This window comes from Salmo trutta, chromosome 12 (genome assembly GCF_901001165.1).
Source record: "Salmo trutta chromosome 12, fSalTru1.1, whole genome shotgun sequence".
In the NCBI taxonomy this organism is placed as follows: domain Eukaryota; kingdom Metazoa; phylum Chordata; class Actinopteri; order Salmoniformes; family Salmonidae; genus Salmo; species Salmo trutta.
In genome coordinates, this window is record NC_042968.1 from 63,339,740 (window position 1) to 63,357,590 (window position 17,851).

General features: G+C 40.6%; 1 protein-coding gene and 2 pseudogenes across 2 annotated transcripts in view; all 3 read right to left on the reverse strand.

Moving 5' to 3' along the window:
• LOC115203968 (erbin) overlaps window positions 1–3,493 on the reverse strand; it is a 139,266-nt gene extending 135,773 nt beyond the window's left edge. For both annotated transcript variants that reach the window (XM_029769104.1, XM_029769103.1), the window contains exon 1: window positions 2,846–3,493. The gene's annotated coding sequence lies outside the window, so the exon portion shown is untranslated. The remainder of the gene's footprint in view (window positions 1–2,845) is intronic.
• A 2,613-nt stretch (window positions 3,494–6,106) lies between these two features.
• Window positions 6,107–11,043, reverse strand: LOC115202591 (neurolysin, mitochondrial-like; annotated as a pseudogene).
• An 868-nt stretch (window positions 11,044–11,911) lies between these two features.
• On the reverse strand, window positions 11,912–17,010 carry LOC115202593 (neurolysin, mitochondrial-like; annotated as a pseudogene).
• Between the last annotated feature and the right edge of the window lie 841 nt (window positions 17,011–17,851).

Sequence of the window (17,851 nt, forward strand, 5' to 3'; positions counted from 1 at the left end):
TGCCTACTGCACGGGCCAATCAGATAGCTCAAATCACTGTCAAATCACTGTGCCTACAGCTTCCACGATCCCGGCCACAGCAAAGTTTGATACCAGCCTACATGAGATTTCATAACTTTTAAAACCATGACCAGAGAGCGACTGTCAAAGAATACAACAAAGAGCTGCTGTTTTTATGAGTGAGTTCATGTCTAAAAAAATTTATTCAGCACTGTCACTGTTTTTATTCAACACTATTACAAAACATGCCTCTCCCTACTTCCACTCGCGCTGCAATGAATGAGTAGTCAAGTGTATCGATAGCCCTGCGTTTTCATAAGGAAGATGGTGTCCCCTCTCTCTGGTCAGCCTCACCGGAAGAAAGGAAGGAGAGAGCAGGGACCATGAGAGGCGGACCCTCCGCTGCCCTCTCCGCTGAGACTTATTCCGTGTTCAAAACAACTGGGAACTAGGAAATATCTGACTTCAGTGCATTCAAGACAACTGGAAACTCCCAAAATAAAAATAAAAGAGAACCGGTCATCCATCTTGGAAATCCAAGTCGGAAACTCTGGCATCTTTCTAGAGCTCCGACTTTCTGACCTGAAAAGCACTGACGTCATGATTTGACCTCTTTCACTTGACCTCAGTCATTTTCTATTAAAAAGGTATCTTTACTTTTACTAAAGAATGACAATTGGGTACTTTTTCCACCACTGCCAAAATACAAGTGGCCTACTTCCTTATAGCAAGGCTTGGTTGGTCAAATCTGATTATACAATCAAATCACCCTCATGCACTTTTTTATTAAACCTTGCATTGGTAACCGGTATGAACATACCAGGAAAGTAAATGCTACAGCCTACACTTTGCCTACAAGACTTCAACAAAACCATGGTCAGTCTAAAACCAAAATCACAATCAACCTTACCAACAAGCCTAGTCAAAGAACAAATAATTCAACATGGGCCAAATTTGAATTGGCTGTTCTACAGGACTGCAATCAGAGAGGGAGCCGAGGACCATTGTGTGTAATATGCTCACTCACGTCCACTGCTGTACATTGCTATGAAATTCTAAACTACCTGTAAGAGGATGGTGCTGTTACCAAGAAGCTTAAACTTGCAGGCTAACAGAAACCAGATGGAGATAATTTATTTGGCACATCTTAGATAGCTAACTTAATAGTTATAATCTATATAGCTGACAAACAGTATTGAATTTCATACAAGTGTAATAAATTGATCACCTCACTTAAGTTCTGCTGCAGGAGTGACTTACCTCACGAAGCTCCCATTTTGCTCGTTGTGCTTTTTTGTAAACAAACACGTGACTGGCTCAAATCGCTGTTTTGGGTAACCATCCCATGTCTTTTTCCAAATACCCTGGTATATACGGTATACCGCCCAAGCACCATTTTTCTGAAATTTTAATTGCAAGTCATGTCTTTCTAGTCAATATCACAACACATTTTACCAATCTGTGAGGTAAAGTTGTTAAAGTATTCAATAATTTAGCATTAGAATGTACCAGAGGCCACCAAAATTCACCCCCGTGCCTTGTCTTTCATTTTCCTGTTACCAGGATGGCTCAGGATGTCAAATCAACAGGATCACCTTTGGACAGTTCTAATAACCTGAGGTGTTAGTTTGGCCTGGGTAAGTGTGTGTGTGTGCTGGTGCTAAATAGTCAGCCTGATAATCCAGTGAAGATGAGCCTGCCTACCAAGAGCCTACAATCCCCTGAATCAACCTTATCTTGTTAGCTAGATTCATCACCTGCTAATTATTTAAACTCACTAACCACAAAAGCTACACAAAGCAGTCATACATTTAAAAAAATAAATAATAATAATTCAAACAGGTTTTACTTGGCATAGACAAAGCATACGGTGACTCACAGGTAAAGCTTGTAATAGCCTACTTATCCAGGGTAAATACAAAATCATAGATGTTTACATACGAAATAGAAATTCACAGCTTCATGGTTTTATAAAATGTACACCTCCCATTTTAAAATCCCAGAGTCATTGTAGGGTTTCGGTCTAGCTAGCTAATCATTCTGGAATGAGAATGTCATTGGATAGCTCCATTTTTAACACTAAGGTTACCATATCAGATAAATCCGTCGTGAGATTAGCCTCACTGGCTTGCATTAAAATACATGATCAAACCCAGCAGATTAAAATTAGCCTGACTAATCGTATTAGTAAAGGTGAAAGCTAATGAAAAAGCCAAGATGTCGAGTACAGGTCAAGACATCTGTCCTAAAACACGAACTGAAGGTATTCGGCACATGAAGTGATTAACAACATGCATTTAATCTCGTTATTTACAGTTCTATTGGCCTCTTATTTCCTTCCGCATTATACTGATTGTCAATAAAGAGGACTCATGCCTTTATCTGTGTCACGCCTATGGAACGACTGCATTATCCAATATGTTAGCCAGCATGAAACATTGTCAAATGGCAATTAATTGGGTTGTTGGTCGCCTACTAGCTAGTAGGGTTAGGGTTACCTAGTTAAAACAGAAAGTACACGGTAGATTTGACATTCCAGTTTAGGAAAACAAAAACAATAGTAATTGTCAGATTGTGATATTCCAGTCTGTAAAACTATCAACAACCTATCTAGTTTGCTATAACAGAATATAGCTAAGTAGCCAAAGCCATTCCATTAGTAATTGTGAGCTTGCTAACACTTTCGTATGGAAATCCACCTGTGAAGAGTGCAAGTTAGCGAGAACACACACAGACACACACACACACCAAGACCACACTAGCCAACCGCTAGTTTGCTAGCTAGCTAACGCGTTACAGCAAAGTGGTAATGGTAGAACAAGTGTTGTTAACTGATTTCACTTACCGTAAAATGATGTCAAATTAGTTATATAGTCCGGAAATTGCTTAAAAACCACGAAACTTTTAAACTGTATAAATTCGCTGGCCGACTACGTTTTCCCCTTCAAGCATCCACTCAAAGTACACTTAGCGTTAGCTAGCTAGATAACTGGCTAGCTATCCAGTTAGCAAACGCATTCTTTCGCGAGAGACCAATCCCCTCGAAAGTTGTTTAGCATTCCGAGTTTGCGTCTCGCTGAAAAACAGTGTCCAGTGTGTCAGACAAACAAAAAGTAATGACTAAAATAAACGGGGGACACACAAGTATTCGATTTGATAAGATATTTGGGTTAAAAATATAAAAAGGAACATTAAAATGAATCCAAAATGTCCACAACAGCCAATGAAATTGCTACAAGCAACAACAAAAAAATCCACCACCACGAAAGAAGAATCCTTTCCTTTGAAGAACGCCGCGCCGAAATGTTTTCCAACCTAATCTCCCGTTATTTTTGCCATTCAAAAAATTATACATACATCTTGTTTGTAGTAAAAACACGCTACAATTCACGACGAAACACAGAGTTGGCCACAGACTGTCAAGCCAACACCAGTGTATGCTGCTGTATCGTTGGCCCAGTCAGTAAATCCAGTGGGGGCAACGACAACCCTGCATCTGATGGGCATGTTGATGTAACCAATGAAATTGGTGTATCAGTCGTTTGTAAATTATGTTCACCAATACGCTTTGTGGAGAGGTAGCTAGGACATATTTTACAATATATTTTTCGCTGTTATGATACTTACTGCTCACAATTACTTGGAAGGTTATTTTAGATGTTATTTTACAAAAGAAAACAATGTACATTTGTTGTTGTGTGAACAAGACTTGCATTAGGTCCATTGAGGGATATGCACATGAGAAAGGGGTACAGTCAGTCAAACAGAGTAAAGCGATGATAGTGATGGAATGTGTCACTGATGCATAATCATAATCGAGTTATTTTCCCTCCCTTTTTTGATGTAATAACGTTGATACCATTTGAATAGATTAAAGTAATTATCCATTGATCCCCTGTGAAGATACATTGGGAAATAAGTGTTGTTGTGACATGACATAAATCATTACTCCCAAATACAACAGAGAGACTGAAGAGCATCAATGTAGCTAAAAGTGCAATAGTATATACTGCATTTGAACGAATATGAACTGCATTTGAAAGAATATGTTTTAGACATCACCTTGTGGGCAAATTCGAATTCAAATTGTGATTTTTCTACGATGTTCCAGCCTTTAGCCAGAGAGTGGTTTCCCAGACCAGGATCACATCTACCTCTGGACTGAAAAGCATGTCCAACTGAGAATCTCCATTGAAGTGCTTTTTAGTTAAGGCTTAATCTTGGTCCCGACCCTGGAAACTGGCCGTAATGTACAATGGTCAGTGTGATGTGATGATGTATGATGTTCTGTCTCCCTCTTGTGGACACACACACACACACACACACACACACACACACACACACACACACACACACACACACACACACACACACACACACACACACACACACACACACACACAATCTTCCTGGGGTCCAAACACATTAAGGCACATAACAAAAAAACAAAAAAAACAGTACATAATATGTCATTACACCACTACATATCATCACACCACTCCCTGTATACGTGGCATCACACAGTCCCCACTCCAATATCATCAAGTTCGTTGATCCCTTACAAAAAAGATTGCAGTTTTTAAACTGTGGTAAAAGTGCAGTAGCTGCAGTTGACAGGTATTTTGGACACAGTAATTGCAGAATACTGCACCCTAAGTGCAGTTACACTGCAAAATTACAGCAGAATTTTTATTTGATTTTGGACGCAGTATTTTCAGCTCTACTGCACACTAACTGCTGTTATACTGCAGTGTACTGCAGTTATACTGCACTCTGACTGCAATCTTTTTTCATAAGGGACAACACGACAGTAGTAGGCCTGATTACCAACAACGACGAGAGAGCCTAGGCACTCTGACGGTATGGTGCCAGGTAAACAACCTCTCCCTCAACGTCAGCAAAACAAAGGAGCTGATTGTGGACATCAGGAGGATCCAGGCTGGGCATGCTCCCATCCTCATCAACGAGACTGCCGTGGAGACAGTCAAAAACTTCAAGTTCCTTGGCATACACGTCTCAGAGGAGCGGAAATGGTCGAACCACACAGACACTGAAGAAACTATGCCTGTCCTCGAGGGCCCTCACAGTGTTCTACAGGAGCATCATTGAGAGCATACTGTTGGGTGCATCACAGCCTGGTACAGCAACTCCACCGCCGCTGACCGCAAGGCTCTACAGTTGGTACGTTCAGCCAAATGAACCACTGGATGCACACTGCCTGCCCTCCAGGACACCTACAACACCAGGTGCCGCAGGATGGCCAAGAAGATCATCAAGGACATTAGACACCTGAGCCACGGGCTGTTCTCCTCGCTTCCATCACTCAGATGTGGGCAGTATAGGAGCATCATGGCAAAAACTGTCAGAGTGGCCAGTAGCTTCTACCCCCAGACCATCAGGCTGCTGAATAGCCACAAGGCATCTAGATACCTGCTCCCCCTGTCCCCCTCCTGCCCGCCGGACTTCCTAATAATCTATCTACAACACAAAATGTATGTCTCTTCACATTCCGTGTTGTTCCATAAGGTGTAGTTAATCTGTTTTATTTAATCAAGGTTGTTACGATAGTCAGACCAGTGAAAAGACAAAAAGCAGAAGGATTGTTATTTCATTCATTCACAAACAGCTTATTTTTTATTTAACCTTTAACTAGGCAAGTCAGTTAAGAACAAATTCTATTTACAATTTACAGCTTAGTGGTAGTAACAAGGGTTATTATGATTAAAGTACTTTTCACTGAAAACATAACACATTTATTGTCATCTTTTTGAGATAACTTTTCACATTGACCAAGTAAAAATAACCATACTTTTGCAGTTGCCTTTTCTGTTCCAAGCTTTGTCAGTATGTAAGACTGAAAAAATAACATCAAATACCAAGGTAGCACAGCATTTCTCACACAAAAACAAGCCGTTTTAAGTGAGTGAACACTCCCACCTTACTAATATAGTGCTCAAACAATTAACACAATACAACATGGCAACTCCAATACAATAACATCAGGTATATCAACTGTATAAAAAGAAAAACATATTGTCATCTGGAGTGAGAGCGAGAGGGGGGGGGGTCAGTGATGACCATTCATTGTTCCCTCAGCTTTGGCCAATCACTTGCATTGAAAGAACGCATCCTGGCAAGGTTCACGACCCAGGAAGGTCTTCAGCATGTCCCTTCCATCCACAGATCCACCAGCCTCCAGATTCACCCTCTTGTAATCCTTCACCACCTGATGATAAGATGGGCATACAGAACATGTCAGTCAAAATAAACTTAATGCTTAAATTCAAGATATTCCTCTCTACATAAGAGTAAATCATGATAAATTGTGTACAGTGCCTTGCGAAAGTATTCACCCCCTTGGCATTTTTCCTATTTTGTTGCCTTACAACCTGGAATTAAAATTCCTTTTTGGGGAGTTTGTATAATTTGATTTACACAATATGCCTACCACTTTGAAGATGCAAAATATTTTTTATTGTGAAACAAACAAGAAATAAGACAAAAAAACAGAAAACTTGAGCATGCATAACTATTCTACCCCCCAAAGTCAATACTTTGTAGAGCCACCTTTGCAGCAATTACAACTGCAAGTCTCTTGAAGTATGTCTCTATAAGCTTGGCACATCTTGCCACTGGGATTTTTTCCCATTTTTCAAGGCAAAATTGCTCCAGCTCCTTCAAGTTGGATGGGTTCCGCTGGTGTACAGCAACCTTTAAGTCATAGCACAGATTCTCAATTAGATTGAGGTCTGGGCTTTGACTAGGCCATTCCAAGACATTTAAATGTTTCCCCTTAAACCACTCGAGTGTTGCTTTAGCAGTATGTTTAGGGTAATTGTCCTGCTGGAAGGTGAACCTCCCAGTCTCAAATCTCTGGAAGACTGAAACAGGTTCAAGAATTTCCCTGTATTTAGCGCCATCCATCATTCCTTCAATTCTGATCAGTTTCCCAGTCCCTGCCGATGAAAAACATCCCCACAGCATGATGCTGCCACCACCATGCTTCACTGTGGGGATGGTGTTCTCGGGGTGATGAAAGATGTTTGGTTTGTGCCAGACATAGCATTTTCCTTGATGGCCATATAGCTACATTTTAGTCTCATCTGACCAGAGTACCTTCTTCCATATGTTTGGGGAGTCTCCCACATGCCTTTTGGCTAACACCAAACCTGTTTGCTTATTTCTTTCTTTAAGCAATGGCTTTTTTCTGGACACTCTTCCGTACTGCCCAGCTGTGTGGAGTGTACGGCTTAAAGTGGTCCTATGGACAGATACTCCAATCTCTGCTGTGGAGCTTTGCAGTTCCTCAGGGTTATCTTTGGTCTCTTTGTTGCCTATCTGATTAATGCCCTCCTTGCCTGGTGCGTGAGTTTTGGTGGGCGGCCCTCTCTTGGCAGGTTTGTTGTGGTGCCATATTCTTTCAATTTTTTAATAATGGGTTTAAAGGGGCTCCGTGGGATGTTCAAAGTTTCGGATATTTTTTTATAACCCAACGCTGATCTGTGCTTCTCCACAACTTTGTCCCTGACCTGTTTGGAGGGCTCCTTGCTCTTCATGGTGCCGCTTGCTTGGTGGTGCCTCTTGCTTAGTGGTGTTGCAGACTCTGGGGCCTTTCAGGACAGGTGTATATATACTGAGATCATGTGACAGCTCATGTGACACTTAAATAAAGTCCACCTGTGTGCAATCTAACTAATTATGTGACTTCTGAAGGTAATTGGTTGCACCAGATCTTATTTAGGGGCTTCATAGCAAAGGGGGTGAATACATATACATGCACCACTTTTCAGTAAAAAAATGGGTAGAATGTTTTGAAACAAGTTATTTTTTTCATTTCACTTCACCAATTTTGACTATTTTATATATGTCCATTACATGAAATCTAAATTATTATTTTTTTAATTACAGGCTGTAATGAAACAAAATAGGAAAAACGCCAAGGGGGTGAATACTTTTGTAAGGCACTGTAATATTACACACGCGGTAGCATTCAAAGATGCTTGCCAATCAAAGGGAACTTGCAGACTTAAAATCTCTTTCTTCTTAAAACTATAGATGCATAAAAAATGAATATGGTAACTCAAGATGTATGGTGAGTGGAGTGGATTGACTGTGCCATACGTTAGAGTTCATCATTCCTCTCTATTTTAAAATGACTGACGAAGATGCCCATGGAGTAGACCTCACTCCACAGGTAGCCATAGTACTGGCCATCGTAGCCTCCAGCCAAGTGACTGAAACTGGCTGTCATATTAGTGCCTGGAGGAAAAGTAATCACTTTGTATTCTTTGAGAACAATACATCCTTACAGGAGGAACATTGCTTTAAATTGTCCATTCATATTCTAATAAAAATTGCATTATATTGTCACTGGTGTGAGACCTGGAGTAGCGGGGATCCCCAGGATGTCTTGGCAGTGCTTGGCAAACACCTTGGCAGTGTCCGCTTGGGATTTGATGTGCAGAGAATGGGCCACTTTACTGAGCACTACCTGACACTGGTTCATCAGACTTGAACAAGTCAGGCACAGGAGTGAGAGTATATTGGATGTCAAGTTATTTTATGGTATTTTAACAAATATTTTAGATTTGAAGGGAACAGACATGCATGCTATCCAGTAGATATATACAGTACAATAGACCCAGTAGGATAGATCCAGTAGGATAGATCCAGTAGGATAGATCCAATAGGATAGATGCACTACTTATTTCTTAGTTACCTTATTACATATGAATGGGTGAATTGGTGGAGAGGTTACTGTATGTGTGACCTCTGACCTGTGTTGGCGACTCAGGCGGCAATGAGTTTGTTGAGCAGATTGTCAGAGATGGGGCTCCTTCTCCCATCCCCGGTTCTCCAGAATCTGAAATGACACCTCCACAAAGTCTGTCTCCGCAAGGGTCCCACTGAACTCTGAGAACGTCATCTAGGGAGGGATTCATGGAGATTAGTAAACACTGTAGCTTTTCAGGAAGAAGCTGGTGATTATTGCGTCGAGGTTAGTGTTGAATGTGCACCCAATGAAACTTGAGTTAGCAACCAATGAAATGAATGTGTGCTTGACTTCATACTGTATTCTACTGGATATCCTATTCGTGGTGCTGCAGCAGAGAGGGCCAGCATTTCGTAGGCTTGGTTAAGTTGGTCCCTACGGCCGCCGCCGGCAGCCTATGTTTCCTATCAGCCCACGGACAGCCCGGCCTGAGCCCGTAGAAAGGACACACGATCAACGATTCAAAATCAAGCACGGTGTGAATCATGCTCTGGACCTTATAATTAGCCACAATAGTATGATATCTGCTATGGAAGCTTCAACGAAAGCAACTAGCTCTGCATCCCTACCAGGAATGTACAACTATAGCCCCGATAGCCCCATACAGTCCTGCTGATGTTCATACTTCCGTGGCCTTTCAGCTGGACTATCTGGGATGCAGGTCCAAGTAGAACTGGCCAATCTTCTCCCCGGTGGCCGTTTCCAGTACGGAGTAGAGGCTGACGTTGTCGTATCACACGTGGGCGTTGTTCACCCTCTTAAAGGTGAGCACCAGCAGGTCCTGTTAGATACTGAGCAGCCCCTCCGTCACCACCTCGGGAAGGAAATATTCGATCAGCTTGTCCTTGTCCACGGCAAACTTCACCTGCTCCACCTGGTTCATGTAGTAGGGTATGTCCCAGGCATTGATCTGTCCATCAAAGGCTTTTCACCGCATGGCACAGTCTCTGTTCTTCAGGGCCAGGATGTACTTCCTTTCCTTCAAGCACACCGGCTTCAGTTTCTCCTAGAACTCACCTGTAAAGTAGAGGACATGGAAATTATATCAAAATGGAGTGGATGCCACCTCACCTCAATTTCAATTAGCTGTTTTATTTTAAAGTTTCTTTCCACAATTTATGATTATAGTGCTAGAAAAGTTATTGAAGCACAGAGGCTGCTGACTCATAAACATATTCCGGATCTGACTGTTGGTAAGACATTACCTCTTTATTAAATATCTATTGCATTTATATGTGAATACTGTGTAATACAGTTCTACATTGATTTATTGATAGGCCATGAATACAGAAAGCATGCCAAGTGTTGGTATTCAAGTACATTCTTATACTACAGCTACTCATTGCCAGTAGCTGTGCCACCTTTGACCACAGCTCAGTCAGCTGCTCCAAAATGACTGTGTTTACCTGCAACAAGATGTAAAACATTAAACTTTCATAAATACTGCATGTTGACTTCTATGAGAACTCTATCAATAGATTTTTGAGACTTGAGAACAAGTGTCACGTTCGTCGTGAAGATGGGACCAAGGCGCAGCGGGAATGTGTATGCTCATCTTCTTTTATTACGAAGAAAACCAAAACAAACACTTAAACAAAAACAACAATGGAAAAAACAGTCCTGTAAGGCACACAGCTTACATACGGAACAACTACTCACAAAAACCCATTGAAAAACACCCCTACTAAATAGGACCTTCAATTAGAGCCAACGAGGAACAGCTGCCTCCAATTGAAGGTCAACCCAATAAACTAAACATAGAAATAGAAAAACTAGAACAAACATAGAAATATACTAACATAGAACATTAACCAAAAAAAAAATGAAACACATAAAACAAACACCCCCTGCCACGTCCTGACCAAACTACAATAACAAATAACCCCTTTACTGGTCAGGACGTGACAACAAGGGTATTCAACAGACAAAGTGCATAAACTTGTTTTGGCAATAGAAATAGATGGTCCTGAAATAGATGGCTAAACTTACTATGTTATTTTATTTTTTCTAGGGTGCCTGGATTTCTGAAGGAACTGCACCCCTTGGCACCCTTATAATTCCAAACTTTGTTATAGCAGATGCCAAGTGGCATACCAACATTGCAGATTTAAAAAAATCAATCAACCAACCAACCAAACAAACAATAAATCAATGAATAAAACAATACATGAATCTATTATCAATATGATTTGTATAGCACTTTTACAAGTACAAGTGGACCAACAGCAGGAGGTTACCTCCTTACACCTGCTGTGGAAAGCAGTCTCCATCTTCCTCTTCATTTAAAAAAAATACATTGTTTCACCTTTATTTAACCAGGTAGGCTAGTTGAGAACAAGTTCTCATTTACAACTGCGACCTGGCCAAGAATAAAGCAAAGCAGTTCGACACATACAACAACACAGAGTTACACATGAAGTCACCTTGTAACGCCTGTCGGCTGTCTTCTCCAGCCCATTCAGATAGCTATCCGCTAAAAAGCAAGGGTCAAAACCCAAATATTCTGAGAACATGGTAAGGATATATGAAGAATACATGACAAGGATACATGACTACAAGGATATACACTGAGAGGACAAAACATTAGGAACACCTTCCTAATATTGAGTTGCACCCCTTTTGCTCTCAGAACAGCCTCAATTCATCGGGGCATAGACTCTACAAGGTGTCAAAAGCGTTCCACAGGGATGCTGGCCCATGTTGACTCCAGTGCTTCCCACAGTTGTGTCAAGTCGGCTCTGGATGTCCTTGGGTGGTGGGCCATTCTTGAAACACACAGGAAACTGTTGAGCGTGAAAAACCCAGCAGCGTTGCAGTTCTTGACATACCTAAACCAGTGCACCTGGAACCTACTACCATACCCCATTCAAAGGCACTTAAATATTTTGTCTTGACCATTCACCATCTGAATGGCACACATACACAATCCATGTCTCAATTGTCTCAAGGCTTACAAAAAATTATTTAACCTGTCTTCTCCCCTTCATCTACACTGATTGAAGTGGATTTAACAGGTGACATCAATACGGGATCATAGCTTTCACCTGGATTCACCTGGACAGTCTTTGCCATGGAAAGAGCAGGTGTTCCTCATGTTCTGTACACTCAGTGTATGAAGGACAATCATGAATAGTTCTTTCATTTCTGGTTCTGCTTGCTTAGTTCGTTTTCAGTGAATGTTAGAGCCATTGTTTCTACGTCATTCAGATTTTGGTTGAAGTTGATTGAGAGTTCACTGATGAGTTTTGACAATCGTATGATTTCCTTGAGAGACAAAAAATTGCCACGTTGGTATGAGAACTCTACAGTGTTGAAAAGTATAGACCATTACACTTTTAGCTCTACAAACCACATAACAGCCACATTTCAAATCTTCCCCCCAAAATGGTGTTGTCTTCACCACTTAAGTGCCACTGAGAAATCCTGTCCCTTCTGTGTATGAAACTCCAAAGCTTGTATTACCTCCTGTATATCCTTTGACAAATGCAATCCTTTCCTCTTCCCTAATGTGATAGGACGGTCTAAGAATCTCCTGGCCTTAGGTGTTAGTGTCCAGCTGCTTCTCCTGCAAGAAAACATCAGACCACTCTCTGAGGATGCACCTGTACCAAGTTGGCAGCATATTCAATATTTCTCATCTGTCCCATTGAACTGTGGCGCGATTTCTGTATGTGTGTGTGTGTGTGTGTGTAGTTCTGTCAGTCCGCCAGGTGTCCTCCTCAGGCAGGCGTTGGAGCAGTCTCTACCGTCACGTCTGTCAGTACCTACACAGCTTCTAGGGCCATGTGACAGTTAGGACTTAATCTGGACTCAATGAAATAGCTGTGGCCATGCAAACTACTTAAAGAAAAATTATATTTTGGTATTTGTTTCATTAGTCAAAATGCAAAAGGCATCATGACGAATGTATTTCTGTATATTGGAAGTTATATACAGTGCATTCAGAAGGTATTCAGACCCATTGACTTTTTCAACATTTTGTTACATTACAGCCTTATTCTAAAATGTTTTAAATTCATTTTTCCCTCATCAATCTACACACAATAACCCAAAATGACAAAGCAAAAACTGTTTTTTAGAAATGTTTAGAAATGTATTACAATTAAAAACTGAAATATAACATTTATATAAGTGTTCAGACCCTTCACTCAGTACTTTGTTGAAGCACCTTTGGCAGAAATTACAGCCTCGAGTCTTCTTAGGTATGACACTACAAGCTTGGCACACCTGTATTTGGGGAGTTTCTCCCATTCTTCTCTGCAGATCCTCTCAAGCTGTCAGGTTGGATGGGGAGCGTCGCTGCACAGCTATTTTCAGGTCTCTCCAGAGATGTTCGATCGGGTTCAAGTCCAGGCTCTGGCTGGGCCACTCAAGGACATTCAGAGATTTGTCCCGAAGCCACTCCTGCGTTGTCTTGGCTGTGTGCTTAGGGTCGTTATCCTGTTGGAAGATGAACCTTCACCCCATACTGAGGTCCTGAGCACTCTGGAGCAAGTTTTCATCAAGGATCTCGCTGTACTTTGCTCTGTTCATCTTTCCCTCGATCCTGAATAGTCTCCCAGTCCCTGCCGCTGAAAAGCCTCCCCATAGCATGATGCTGCCACCACCATGCTTCACCGTTGGGATGATGCCAGGTTTCCTCCAAACATGACGATTGGCATTCGGGCCAAAGCCTTCAATTTTTTTTCTCAAGATTTGAGTCTTTAGGTGCCTTTTGGCAAACTCCAAGCGGGCTGTCATATGCCTTTTACTGAGGAGAGGCTTCTATTTGGCCACTCTACCATAAAGGCTTGATTGGTCGAGTGCTGCAGAGATGATTGTCCTTCTGAAAGGTTCTCCCATCTTCACAGAGAAACTCTGGAGCTCTGTCAGAGAGACCATCAGGTTCTTGTTCACCTCCTTGACCAAGGCCCTTCTCCTCCGATTGCTCAGTTTAGCCGGGTGGCCAGCTCTAAGAAGAGTCTTGGTGGTTCCAAACTTCTTCTATTTAAGAATGATGGAGGCCACTGTGTTCTTGGGGACCTTCAATGCTGTAGAAATTTGTTGGTACCATTCCTGAGATATGTGCCGACACAATCTGTCCTTCGACCTCATGGCTTGGTTATTGTCTGACATGCACTGTCAACTGTGGGACCTTAAATAGACAGGCTTGTGCCTTTCCAAATGATGTCCAATCAATTGAATTTACCACAGGTGGACTCCAATCAAGTTGTAGATACATCTCAAGAATGATCAATGGAAACAGGATGCACCTGAGCTCAATTTTTGAGTCTCATAGCAAAGGGTCTGAATACTTTAGTAAATAAGGTTTTTTATTTGTAATACATTTTCAAACATTTCTAAAAACCTGTTTTCGCTTTGTCATTATGAGGTATTGTGTGTAGATTGATGAGGGGAAAAAGGCTATAACGTAACAAAATGAGGAAAAAGTCAAGGGGTCTGAATACTTTCTGAATGCACTGTATCTTGAAAACTTAATTGCTAAAATGCTAAACATTTTGGACCTATATCAGCAATGGACTAATGAAACAAAGACCAAAAGATAGTTTTCCCTGTAGCTCAGTTGGTAGAGCATGGTGTTTGCAACACCAGGGTTGTGGGTTTGATTCCCACGGGGGGGCCAGCACAGAAAAAAAAAATGTATGAAATGTATGCATTCACTACTGTAAGTCACTCTGGATAAGAGTGTCTGCTAAATGACTAAAATGTAAATGTAATAGTTTATTGGTGGAGTTTTCCTTTAAGTACAAAGGGTAATAAATTGTCTGGAGAGAACACTGTCTCCTCTCAGTGTTTTGGCAGTACACCCTCTTCCAGATGATTCATCCAAATAAATTGATTGATAATGAAATAACGTTTTATTATGTATGATATGTGAACATGATAGTCAGTGGAGTAACAGTGGTTTTAACCAGGATCAAGCCACTTGGCATCAGCTGCTGCCAGACCGTAATCAGGTCAAATTACAATTGTAGGCTAAATATGAACCAATGGTATCAAATTAGTGCACATTTAGAATGAATGAACTCTAGCCAAAGCCAACAACTTTATTATGTAACACCTCAAAATATAAATAATTTTACTCCTGCTCCATTTTTTATCATAAATGATTTTGGCTATGTGTGTATGTGTATATTGTACTTATAATAATAGTTAGTTAATAGGTTCTTAAAGAAAAGATTCACCCATTTTGAATGTTATATAATATTGGGGCATTTCATGTTTTCATGTATATCTGAGCTATTGCCCCCTTATCTCCGCTCACTGGTCACCATAGCAACACCCACCTGTAGCACGCGCTCCAGCAGGTATATCTCTCTGGTCACTCCTAAAACCAACTCCTCCTTTGGTCGTCTCTCCTTCCAGTTCTCTGCTGCCAATGACTGGAACGAACTACAAAAATCTCTGAAACTGGAAACACTTATCTCCCTCACTAGCTTTAAGCACCAGCTATCAGAGCAGCTCCCAGATCACTGCACCTGTACATAGCCCATCTATAATTTAGCCCAAACTACTACCTCTTCCCCTACTTTATTTATTTTATTTATTTTGCTCCTTTGCACCATATTATTTATATTTTAACTTTGAACTTTCTTCAAATAACAAATCTACCATTCCAGTGTTTTACTTGCTATACTTTATTTACTCTGCCACCATGGCCTTTTTTGCCTTTACCTCCCTTATCTCACATCATTTGCTCACATTGTATATAGTCTTATTTCTTTCTACTGTATCATTGATTGTATGTTGTTTTACTCCATGTGTAACTCTGTGTTTTTAATGTTGTCGAACTGCTTTGCTTTATCTTGGCCAGGTCGCAGTTGTAAATGAGAACTTGTTCTCAACTTGCCTACCTGGTTAAATAAAGGTGAAATAAATAAATAAATAAATAAAAATTGTCGTTCAAGCAGGCAGAAATACAGCCGGTATGACGAGTTCTGCATCATCGATATGGCGAGTTTTGCATCAAATGATGTCTGCTTGAACAGCAATAGCTCAGATATACATGAAAACATAAAATTACCCCAGGAATCGACAGAACATCGCTCAGAGATGCCGAAAAACAATATAACATTCAAAATGGGTGAATCTTTCCTTTAAAGACAGACTCAGCGTAATAACGTTGTCGCGAGCAGCACTGGAGATACTGAGATGAACGAGATGCAAGAGTCTCACACAGTCACACATAGTATCTGCGCATGTGCACATGTTTGCTTCACGTTGTTTACAGCATGGTAGCGAGGCAACCAAAACAGCAGAGAAGTTGAGCCTTGCGCTTCAACGTTCTATGTTGTTGTGGAAATTGACTCAATATGCTATTTACTTTCTGCATCTACATCATATCGCTGAGTCTACCTTTAACTAGTTAGTACAGTATATTGTTGGTTAGTTGTAGCTTCTAGGCAATAACTCTCTGAAACACGTCTTCCCTATTACTCGTCTCCACTTCAAAGTCAGACAGCTTCTTGTTGGCCTCTGTGCTCACTGACCGCATCTCCTTACAAGCAGACATGTACTGGGATAAATCCAGAACATGGCGCTGTGCTGGGGAACAAATGCAGGCAAGATAGAGGTGGCATATTCAACTGGTCCAGAGTAGACTATATAAATACATTATAAATTAGTGGACCAGGGAAGAAACAAAGGGAGGTTTATGTTCAAACAAATGGAGCAAAGTGTTGCCTAATTACTGTATAAACATGTGAAGTGAGAGACATCTCCATATAAAAACTTTTTCTTTTTACAAAGTTTTAACATTAAAAACACATTTGTGACCTTTTGATCAACAAAGATCAGTGTGGCCAAGGTCAGACAATAACTTATCTGCATATTCTAATTTGGCACTGGCCAGGGCTTTTAAGGTGTTTTCAATGGACACCTGTTCTATATCCAGAGATCCGATGTCGTCGTAGACCTGTTTGATCCTCTGGACTAGGCTCCCTGTCATGTTCTTGATCTGGGGCCAGGTCCCATCACAGGGCATTCCCGTTGTTGCAGTCTGCTGAGTTAGCTGCTGCGGCGACCTGGTAACAGTTTCTGGCAGCAGGTAACACCAGCCCATTCTGCAGGGTCATTCTCACACTGGGTTTAAAACCAGAAATTCTGGAGACAAAATAGAATTATTACAAGTAAATCACAAAAGATAATGTGCATGACAGTACATTTGCAACTTTTTGTACATTTCATATAACCTCAATGTGATTTAATTCACTTGAAATACTGTAAATTCTAGGAAATATACTGAAATGCTAAGAAATCTAGGAAATATTTATCTTAAGCTCTAACCATGACACAAACCCATACTTAAACTTAATAGCGGCAGTCTTTTTTAAAGCAAAGATTGTGTTCGGAGATAGACTGTTTAATACTTCATGCTAGATGATATTTGCTTTAATTAATGGCCTTCAAGACTTTCACATGATTGCCACTAACACTCTGATTCATTTACTAAATGACTGACAACTGATCCCACAACATGTATTAGTGAAGCAAGTGATTACAGGCCTAGTTAACCATAAGGCTATGTCATAAAACGGCTCTGTTGTGCTTTTGTAAGAATAAAAAGTTGCTATTAAAATTAAATAAAAATATATAAAAGCATAACTGAAGTTTCCATAGGTTACTGTAGCAGTTATTTCAGGTGAAAGGGGAGAGAAATAGATGTTGCAGTGTGTAATCTGTCCTAGAAGATACATTGCCAATATTACTTACAGTACACAGAAAAAACGTTTCTCTTCTTTTAACCTCAAGTGACTATAGGGGTCCGTAATTATTGACACTCTTGATAAAGATTAGCAATAACGACTGTATGAAATAATTCAAATAATGAGTTATATTGTATGCTCCAAATTCTTTGAAATTATATTATAGTAATACAATTGCTCAGAGAAAGAGATTTTGTAATACTTTTTTTCACACAAAAAGGTAGGGGTCAAAATGATTGACACCCCTTAAGATCCTTATAAATAAAGTAGTCAAAAGTTGAGTATTTGGTCCCTAAGCTTGGTACTCTACAAACAAGCCCCCACTGTATATGATGAAACACTTCTTTCTGGCCAGTATTGCAAGTTCTTATTG